The sequence below is a fragment of the Fukomys damarensis genome, unplaced genomic scaffold (assembly GCF_012274545.1).
Source record: "Fukomys damarensis isolate Sample0158 unplaced genomic scaffold, DMR_v1.0_HiC HiC_scaffold_19, whole genome shotgun sequence".
NCBI classification, from domain to species: domain Eukaryota; kingdom Metazoa; phylum Chordata; class Mammalia; order Rodentia; family Bathyergidae; genus Fukomys; species Fukomys damarensis.
In genome coordinates this window covers 10,243,121-10,253,273 of record NW_022900931.1, presented here as the reverse complement: position 1 = coordinate 10,253,273, position 10,153 = coordinate 10,243,121, and the positions used below count along the sequence as shown (strand labels likewise).

General features: G+C 52.3%; 1 long non-coding RNA gene across 3 annotated transcripts; it reads left to right on the top strand.

Moving 5' to 3' along the window:
- Positions 1-8: 8 nt before the first annotated feature.
- On the top strand, positions 9-9,808 carry LOC104855039. Of its 3 annotated transcripts, XR_004518133.1 has the most exons (6): positions 9-321; positions 930-1,000; positions 1,894-3,466; positions 4,505-4,582; positions 6,039-6,136; positions 8,008-9,808. It is a non-coding gene; the product is annotated as an uncharacterized LOC104855039 (long non-coding RNA). The 3 variants fall into 3 exon arrangements; XR_778289.2 differs by lacking the exon at positions 4,505-4,582 and having other exon boundaries at positions 8,008-9,807; XR_778290.2 differs by lacking the exons at positions 4,505-4,582; positions 6,039-6,136 and having other exon boundaries at positions 8,008-9,807.
- The last annotated feature ends 345 nt before the right edge of the window (positions 9,809-10,153 follow it).

Below are 10,153 nucleotides of genomic sequence, written 5' to 3'. Positions count from 1 at the left end.
GTGTCCCCGGGGGCAGCCGGGCTGGGCAGAGCGGCGGCGCCTGGCTTCCTCTTACTCCTCTCCCCAGTCCTAAAATGAGCGCTCTCCCCGGCGCTCTGGGAGCTTAGAGGAAGGCGTAGCTAGATATCTCTCTCTCTTTCTCTCCCTCTCTCTCTCTCCCCTTTCCTCCCCCCTTGGTGTTTCTTCCAGCTCAGCCTCCTTCTCATTTCATCTCTACGTGCCCAGAGCTTCAAATACAACCCTCCCATCACAATCAGACGGCCACAAAACTTCAACCAGCCGTTTCTCTGCCAGGAAGTGGCGGAGATAGAACCTGGATGGGTAATTACAAACCGCGCCCGCGCGCGCGCGCGTGTGTGTGTGTGTGTGTGTGTGTGTGTGTGTGTGTGTGTGTGTTCCACTTTGCTTTTCCGGGATTTGTTTTATCTTACTGGCTCGATAGACGCATCTCCTTTTTGGTGGCACCTCTCTCTGTCTCTTTGTCTCTCCCTGACTCACAGGGAGTGTGCACGGCACTGTCTGTCTCTCTGTAGTTTTCCGTGAAATTCCAAATTCTGCTTCTACAAGCAGACATTTTGGAAAGGTTATTCATGGGAAAGGGGTGAGAAAAGGTGACGAGTAACTGGGGCTTGGGCCATGATTCTTTTCATCTCAAGGATAATAAACACGTTTGCAGGGGAAGTGGGTGAAATGTGAATCCTTCCAAGTTTCCTCTGTCATTCATAAATGGGATTGGAGGAGGTGGAAAAAAAATTCCCTGCTATGAACACCAAAGCTCACCAGCCCCTCTGGCTCCGCACACCATTACCCTGGGATAATTATGGTGTCACTACTTGTTTCTCTGTGTGCACCTTTCCTTATTGAGACTCGGGGGGGGGGAGAAGCATATTGATTACTGCTGCTACTAATTACCTTCTTTCTCTGATCAGTTTCATAGTTAAGCAGAGTAGATGAAGCGTAATGAAGGTGCAAATCTGAAATGCGGAGCCTGGAAAACAGTGTGAGTCTGATGGGCCCGCTGAGGGTGGTGGAAGCTGTTTCAGTCTCCTAACTCAATTATTCCATTCTTTCTTGAGATAATTTGATTGAGAATGTCTTGGTGATCTAATGATTATCAAAAAATATGTGGATAAATTAATTTAAAAGTTTCTTTGGTGCCAAGCCCCTAGCCTAACTTCCTCCCTCTCAGCTCATCAAAGAGTGGCCCTGCAGGTCGAGCCAGTGTATCCTTTAAGTCATAGAAAAACTACCTGTTTCTCCACCCTGCACGGAAGTTTGCTTTCTCCCACTCTGCTCCTTTGTCAGAAGGAAGGACTCCTTCAAAGGGAGATTGCTAGGTTTCTGGTCCAGAGAGAGGGTGCTGGTGGCTGGGGAGTAGACCCAGTATCTCTGCAGCGTCTGCTAAGGTGCCTTAAGGTATGGCGAGGGCTGGGTTTGAGGATTGACAATTTCTCTGCTTTGCTTTCTCGTCTCTGAGGATGGAGTTGGGATGGGGAGTGGCTGGTGTACCGAGCTGACTCTGCAGGGAAGGTGGCAGTTCAGTGGTGGGGTTGGGGGTAGGGGTGATTTCCTCCGCTGCTGTCCTTGAGGCAGCTATGAGGGGCCAGCATCTCAGCTTTTAGGGGGTGGAGAGCTGCTGGGTGTCACTATGAGCACCAGAGAGCTTGACCTCACTGATGCCTGTCACCTTGGTTGCCTTTGACCTGTCCAGGAATTCACTCCAGACTGGAGATAGAGGCTTTTCTCACCCCTACCCCTTTCAGACCAACCTCTGAACCTATTGCTCCAAAATAACCAGTAGCAGAAGCTCAGAAGTCTGCTGTCCATAGAACCTGCAAACCTCTGAGCCACAGACAGCTGCTGCAGCTTTAGCGCCATTTGATTAATCTCTAGCCAGATCACCATTGAGAAAAGGACAAGGCCTGGGGGAGGAAGGTGACAGCTCCCTTCAACCAGTGTGGAGAAAGAGGAGATTTCTGGATACGGAACAGGCCTGGGGGTTCAGCTTCACTCTGCTACTTGGAAACTGCAGGACTCCAACCCACTTGGCCACTCCGAGCCTCAGTTTCACCAGATGTAAAATGGGCCCTTTCGTGCCTGCCCAATCCTTTCGGAGACTTCCCCACTATGTCCCTCTTTGGACTCTCTGGCCCCATATCCAGACCTCCATCACTACAGTCACTGAACTGGGTGTGCACGCGTTCTCTTCCCTCATCGCTTTGGAAGCTCTCTGAGGCCAACAGCTTGCTCACCGTTATGTCTTTGAAACCTGATATGGGGCTGGCTCCACAGAAGCCTGATAAAGGTTGAGTGATGACGGAGAGGATTGAAGGGTGCGAGACAAGTGAAGGGCCTGGCACATAGGGGGCACTCAGCAAGGGCGGGCTTCCCCCTTTTACATCCAGAGTGGTCTCCAGCCCCTTCTTCTGTGGAACCCGTGTACCACTCCCTTCCCCCTTCCCGGCCAGCCTGGCTCCTTAGGTCCCTTCTGCTGCTGGGGCCCAGGCAGGGCTACCTGGGAAGAACTGGCTTGGCTCAGGGCCCAATGGATGCTTGGGACCCACCAGGCCCGGTGCGTTGTGGCTGCAGTATGGATGCTCTTAGGGGAGCGGCTTTGTGTGCCTGCGGCTTGTTACTTGCAAAGGGCTTAGAGGAAATTAGCCGAAATGCCAAAGGCCTATTTTGAGCTGCTTCTTTGATGGAGTGGAAATAACATGGGATTTGGGCACAGCAGACCTGGCCTTGAAGCACAAAGCTGCCGTTTCCTCATTGTTTGACCTTGAACCTCTCCAGAAACTCGTCTCTTAATCTATCAGGGAGGACCGTGGATAAGAGCAAAGGCATGGCTGTCAGTGCTTCCTTTCAATGACAGTGACACCAGCTAACATTTACTGGGCATCTGCAGAGTGGCACTGACTAAGGCATGGGGCACTGACCCAAGTTGAATCTCACAATGGCCCGAGGACAAGGGTACCCTCACTACTGCCATCTTAAAGACGAGGAAACTGCCTCACGTAAGGGTTTGAGTATCTGGCATAAGGTTGCCCAGTTAGTGAGTGGCAGAGCTGGGAGTCCAATCCAGAGCCTGTCTTGAAAAACTATGTCTTACCCTTTGTGCCTTGACCCGAGAAGTGAGCTTTCGGCGTAATGGTTTACGCAGACGCCTTTGCCTTCTCACCCGGATTTGCAAGCTTTATTGAGTAACTCCTAGGAGCCAGGCACAGTCTCCTACAGACACCCACTCCTAACTCTCCAGTCACCTTCGAAATACACGTTAATAACTTTTGCTGTGAGTGAGTAAACAAAGTCTCAGAGAGGTCAAACACCAAGTCCCAAGGTCCTCCGTCAAGTAAGCAGAACCGCAAACACTGAACACTGGGCGCTGCTTCAAGTACTACAAGCAAGGAGTCCAAAGCTGAGCTGTTCATTTATTCATTCAAAGAACGGACCATCTACTATGTGTCAGGTATGTGCTAATTCCTGGCTATAGTGGGAGAGGGGGGCACGGTCCCTGCCCCCGGGGATCAGTAGACAAGCAGGAGGAAAAGACAGAGCTTAGGAAGAGCCACCCAGAGGAGAAGAGGATGAGGCGAAGGGTGCTGTGGCCCCAGAGCAGGAGACCCAGCCAACCTCGGGGAGCAGGGAGAGAGAGGCATCTTTCCCGATGACAGGACATTTAAACAGAGGTGTGGGAGTGAAGAGGAGGCTGCCAAAGGTCAGAAGCAGGAGGAAAGATGATTGGCTGTTTTCAGGGGGAAAAAAGCCATGATTCGGTGTGGATGACCGTAGACCGATAGGAAATGTTTTAGGTTAGCGTCCAGCTGTGGAGGGGAAGTTAGAGCCTCAGCGGCAGCCCAGAAAAGGCTGGTGGGATACAGAAGGTGAGACTCAGACCCGGAGGTGAGGCCACAGGCAGGCAGCTGTGGCTGGTCCCTAAGCCGGTGAGAGTAGTGGCCCAGGCCAAGGAAGGGGCAGTGGGATGGAAAGAGGTGCAGGTGAGTGGGGGTATCTGGGAGAAACCGATGCCTCCTGGTGTCTCCACCGAGATGGGCGACTGGGAGAAGGAGCAGGGTCCACTGTGGTGATGGGGACTGCGGGAAGCCAAGATCTGGGCTCTGCTCATCTGCCTAGGTGGGTCACATTCCACTGCCTCTTGATTCTTTGCTCGGGCCTCTCTTCTCAGCATGCTGGCTAGTTCATTAGTTAATGTGTATATATCATTCAATTGTAGTCTGGTTCTATTAGAATGTCAGCCTCATGGAAGGAATTTGGACTTGAACAAGGCCTGGCACATAGTAGATGCTCACTAAAAATGAATTCTTTTTATTGATGCAAAGACCCAAATGTATGTTTTCTCTGTGCCAGGCACAGTACTGAGGTGCTACACATCCAGATGAGATTAAAATGTCCAAATCAGGGAGGTTGCAAGTAGATAGCTAGTCCGGGGCACTGATCAGCCTGGGAAGGAGCTGTGTGTGGCATTTCTTGCTGTGTGTTCCCACAGACCCTAGGCTTTTCCTCCCGGGGCACTGTTCCCCATGTGTGGAATTGCTGTTTGATGTCAAAGTTTGACCGGCACACGGTAGGCCTGCAATATGTGTTTGATGAATGAATGAATGATCACAACAAAGGCATGGGCTGTGGAAGTCATCTTGGGGCGTCTCAGAAGGCTAGCAGGGGTGACAAACTGACCTTCAAAGGCCAGGGGAAAAGGTGACAAGTGGCCAGGAGAAGGAGGGTATTTCTAGCGGAGCTGCAGTGCATGGGTTTGCCAAGGCATGAAACAGGATGAGAACCTCCGGGAGGCTGGGGGAACTTGGGGCTGCTTCAGAGGCCGGGCTGAATCCAGACCGCCTGCAGCGCCTCTGAGAGGGGCCTTGTAGTCCTCTCCGCCCTGTGGCCAGTGCCCAGGCAGGAGCAATGCAGTGCAGTGGGAAGAGAGCGAGCTGCGGAGTGAGGTACATGTGGGTTGGAGAGCAAGCTTGGCTGCTTGCTGGCTGTGTGACCTTAGGTAGTGATTTAACCTCTCTGGGCTCAGCTGCCTCGCCTGTAAATGCGGACGTGGTGCTTCGTTTGTCCCTTTGCGCTTACTGTGTCCTTTGTCCGAGTGCTTTCCTCCGAACTCCTGGTTCAGAGTGGCTTAAGCCGCCCCTTCAGAAAGGCACTGCTTTTCTGAGACGGTGATGCCCTGCGGCCGCTTCTGTTTTCTTCACGGTGCGTGTTGCTTGATAGCCTCTTGATTGTTTAATGCCTGGCGTCTCTCACCCACCCCCACACACACCACGTCAGACCCCAGCTCTGAGCACTGCAGGAGCCAGGCCTAGTGAGGGCCTCGGACAGCGGGCGCCCCGTGAGTGCTTGCTAAGTGCACGAATCCGGTGATGGCCGCTGGGATCAAGCAGGGGGAGCCAGGCAGAAGCGTCTGGAGATCAGGAGGAGCCGGTGGAGAAGGCCCAGCCCATGGTGTCCGGGGCGGGCACTGTGGGGGAAGGACTCTTCACAGGGTGCCCTGCTGGACACCCCGTAGCAGAAAGGGTACACTGACCAGGAGGCGGCAAGTTCACTCCTTGCACCCGAGCCGGGGCGTTTGCTGCCCGATGGGCTGGGAGGAGGCAGGGGGACAGCGATACTGGGGAGAGGGCTGGTCCAGCTTGAAACGTGAGGTGTGTGTATTTGGGGGAGTGGTTAGTTCCGAGCCTGTTGGGACCCATGACCTGAATCCCCGCAGCGAAGTTGCTTTCAGCCCAGGACGGCCACTTCGGGGTCACCAACCTGCCCCTCTCTGGGCTGCTGTGGGATTTCCCCCAGAACTGGGCTATGGCCAGGAAGATTAGGATAGAAAATAAAGTCACAGCATGGGGCGGGGGGAGAAAGAAAAGAAAAGGGCACCTAAAAGTACAGAGGAATAGCAAGAAGAATGATTTTTAAATATATTTAAATGCTCTTTATTTTTAAATGTTTTCTTTCATTTATTTATGAGTATATGTTTGGGCTACATTATAAATGCACTCATCTTGGGGAATTTGGTGCATACACAGAGCACATCCTAATCATTTAAGAAAAAGAGCATTGAAGGGCAGAGAGCGGAGGAAGAAAAGACAGCGCCCAGCAACTTCTAGGGGAGAAGAAATCTAATGTGAGTAAAGAGGGAGAAGCACACAAGGTACCTGGCTGGCTGGTTTGGGTCCCAAGTGGCCTAGCGTTCAGGCTCAGAGAGGCCCAAATGACGTCCCTCGGTCCCATCACCCCATGCTCTGCTTGCTGACTTTTTTCCTTAGCAGCATTTGTATTTGCTAAGGGGAGGGCTTCAGCGGGTCCTGGGCCACACGGATCCTGCAGAGGGGCCAACTTGGTTTCAGCAGCTCAAGAGGGGGTGACTGCCGAGGGCAGGAGTAGGTGACAACCCCGTCATCAGGTCCCAGTCCTGCAGTGTCCTGGCAGTGTGGCCTCAGGAGAGTGACAACATCCCACCCTGTCTGAAAAATAGGGGCAGCACTGCCTGCCTCGAGGCACTGTTCCGATAATTAAATAAAAGAACATGGAAAGCCTCCTTCCTGGGCCTACTCCATGCTAAGCCCTAGATAAATATTAGCTACACGTGGTGCTCCTGTTGGGCATCGTGTGCCTTGAATACAGCACGAAAGTAGAAAAGATGTGGTCCCTGCTCTGAAGCCACAGGCCCAGCAGAGGGAGACCAGCAGGCGGAGCTCAGAATAATGTGGGAAATGGGGTGAAGGTGCAGGGGGAGGGAGGCAACCCCCACTGCAGAGGGTGGATGAAGCCACCTGATGTTCAGGCAGGGCTAGAGGGGGTGGGGGCAGCAGAGTTGTGTTGACAAAGAAGAGCTAATGCCAGCGTGGCAGGAAAGGCCAGAGAGGGGTTTCTAGGCAGAGGGGTAGCAGGTCCTAAGAGATGGGGTGTAAGACATTTGCTCCGGAGAAGTTTGCTGAACACCACGAACCTGGTATCCTCTCCGAATCGGGGAAGAGACACACCCAGGAGGCAGACGGCATGTGGTTGCCCACAGTGGGGGCCTTCACTGCAGACACAGTGGGTGCCTGGTGCATTGGAGGCAGCTACAGGCAGCTCTGTTTCCCCAGGTGCCAGGAGGGAGCCAGCAGAGTGTGGCTGGAAAGGCAGGTGGCCCTTGAATCAAGCCCAGGCCTTCTGTGTGCCAGGCTCTGGGTGATGGATGGAAAGGTGAATAAAACCAAGTGTGTCGCTGGACGTGGTGGTGCACACCTGTAATCCCAGACTTGGGAGGCGGAGGCAGGAGGATCACTGTAATACAAGGCTAGGTTCGGCCACACAGTGAATTCAAGGCCAGCCTGAACTACATAGTGAGACCCTATCTAAAAAAACAAAAGAAAATGCCAAAGCAAAACCAACCAACCAACCAACCAACCATCCAACAAACCCAAGTCTGTGGCTGGCAGGAACCAGTGACTGAATACAGAGCGACTGAGGGCTGTGGTGGAGAACACAGCAGGGAAGGCTCCCTGGAGGAAGTGCCTCCTTCCCAGGGGAGCAGCAGACCCCTAGCCTGAGTCCTGCCCTGCAGGCTCAGGGGGATCAGTCCCATCAACTGGCACCTCCTGGCAGTCTTTCCCTAGTGAAGGAGGCACTGGCATCATGAGACAGGGACCAAAGACCAGAGTATAGAGGAGCAGCAGGAAAGCTTCCTGTGGGCAGGAAGTGTGGACCAAGGCCTCAGCCCTTCCTCCCAAGCTCTGAGCTGTTGAGCCTGGTTCCTCCATCTCTCTGAGTCTCTGTCTTGTGGGTGCAAGGGTGGCATTTGGGGAGGTTTGCATTCTGAGTGCTTTGTCCTGGGTTCCACCCAATGCACCCCCAAGGTCAAATTCACTCAGGGTTCTAAGCACCTGTGCAAGGTGACCAGGACTGGACCGTCAGAGGGCCAGGTCTGTAAGGGGCCATGGGGAGAGTGGACAAGGGTCCTGTCACAGAGGTCAAGTTCCACTTCCCCTGAAACAGCTTCCTCTTCTGCAGCTCACACAGGGACCGAGCCCAAGGGGGTCAAGCTGGAGCCCTTGTGCTTGTGCGGCATCTGCTACCCTAGCCCAGGAGCTCCCTGTGCACCAGCATGGTGGCCCCTCAAAGGCCTGCTGAGAATTCGGAGGAACCCGGGGGCTTTCACAGGCCTGCAAGGGCAGACCCCTGCCCCAGGCCAGCCCAGGCCAGGCTTGGACCCGCGGTAGTTTCCCTCACTGTCATTTGCATCTTGCGTTGAGTTGCCACGGAACAGGCCCTCAGTACTGTAGGGAAGGTGAACAGTGGAGAAGAGTGGAAAAACTGATCCTAGCTGCACGTTCTGTTTATTGACGGGAGAGTCCTGTTGACCAGCCAGATACCAAGACATCCGCCGAGCATGGACTGTGCCTGGAATGCCTCACTTTGTGTGAATTCACTTCATCGTCACAGCAAGCCCTCAAGGGAGGTTCTGCCATGATGCTTGTCTTGCAGATGGAAAACTCAGAGCACAGAGGGGTTGAGTAATTTGCCCAAGGCCACACAACCAAGTATGTGATAGAGTCAAGACTCAGCCCTGAGGCTGTCCTGGAGACCTTCATGCTGCAGAACAGTGCCGTGGGCCGTGTGCACACAGGACTCCGGGAAAGTGGGGAACTGCGGCCAGCTCCCTGCTTTGAACCTCGCCTCTCATCTCCCTGCTGTCCCCAAAGCCCTCCGCACTGAAGTGTAGCCGCACCCCTTCCTTCCCCTACAAGGTGACCCTTTCCATTCTATCTGTTGTTTTCTCTTTGTCCCTGGTGTCCACCCACGAGCAGATCATCTGCAAGAAGACACAGAGACTGAAGTCCCGGCCAGCGGTCCCTGCTCGGGCTGCCTTCTCTTGCTTTTCCTTGTCCTCTTCTCCCTGAACTGTACATCCCTCCAGATCCCTCCACACCTGTGCGAACCACCTGTGCGATTTTCACCTGTTTGGAGAAACCAGAGTAATGCGGACGGCCAGTCAGACACCCCAGGCATCGTGTGCACACGTTCACACGGAGGGCCGGGCCACTGTTCTGCAAATGGGACTTTATGAGCCACCCTTTCTGCGTCTTGCTGTACTCGTTCACAGTGACACTTGCGGGAATCCCTCCAAGTCAGGTGCAATTGCTCTAATTCAGTCTTTTAATGTGGCATCATGTTTCAGAGTGAAGAAGAACTATAATTTCTTCATCCTGTCTTCTATTGACAGGCATTCACTTTATTTCCTGTTTCTTACCCTCTGCTATAAACAGTGCTGCAATAAACATCCTTATACACACAGCCTTCCGACCAGAGCTTTTACTTGGATGGAATAGAATCCCAGGAGCAGGATTGACCAAATGAAGGGTATGTGTATTTTTTTTTTATTTGAGTATCTTGCCAGAATGTTTTCCAAAAATACTGTAACTCTTTGAGTGTCTCCAGCTCATGAGCCGGCGATTTCCCTGCATCCACTCCAGCCATCGGTCCTAGCTTTATTTTTAATTTTGCCTGTCTGATGGAGCTGAGATGAAATCTCATGGTTACTGTAATTTCCATTTCCAGTTCAACTCGTAAGTTCGGGCATCTTTTCCTGTGTTTGTTGGCCGTTTGGACTTGTGCTGAGTCTCGCCTTTCTTGTCTTTGCCTGACTAGAATCCTCCTCATCCTTTAGTTCGGAACAGCTCTTTGCTGTAATATACAGACATTAACATTTTGTTTGACTTCTGTGTTGCAAGCAGTCTTATACTCAAACTGCCTGTCTTTATATTGATACTGAGAATGACATCTGCTGCCATAAAAGTAATTTTTGTGTGGTAAAACATGTCTCCTTTTAAATATGACATTTTTAAATGCCCGAGACTGCTCTTGTCCTCTCCTACATTTCTTTCAAGGTATTTGTTGCTTTAATTTTCTTTTTTTTTAACCTGTTAACTTTTCAGTCAGTCAGGGATTTATTTATGTCTATGGTGTCATATGAGTTATCAACTTTCTTTCAGAAGATAGCTGGAATTAATGCTGGGACCATTAATGAGACAACTGCTCATTCTGCAAAGGAAGTGAAAGACCACCCTAGCCTCAGATCAACTCCTCAGGGGTGTTCTGATCCAGCTCTGACCCCTCTGTTCCACGAGGCAGTGTTGCATCCAAATCAGCTCAGATC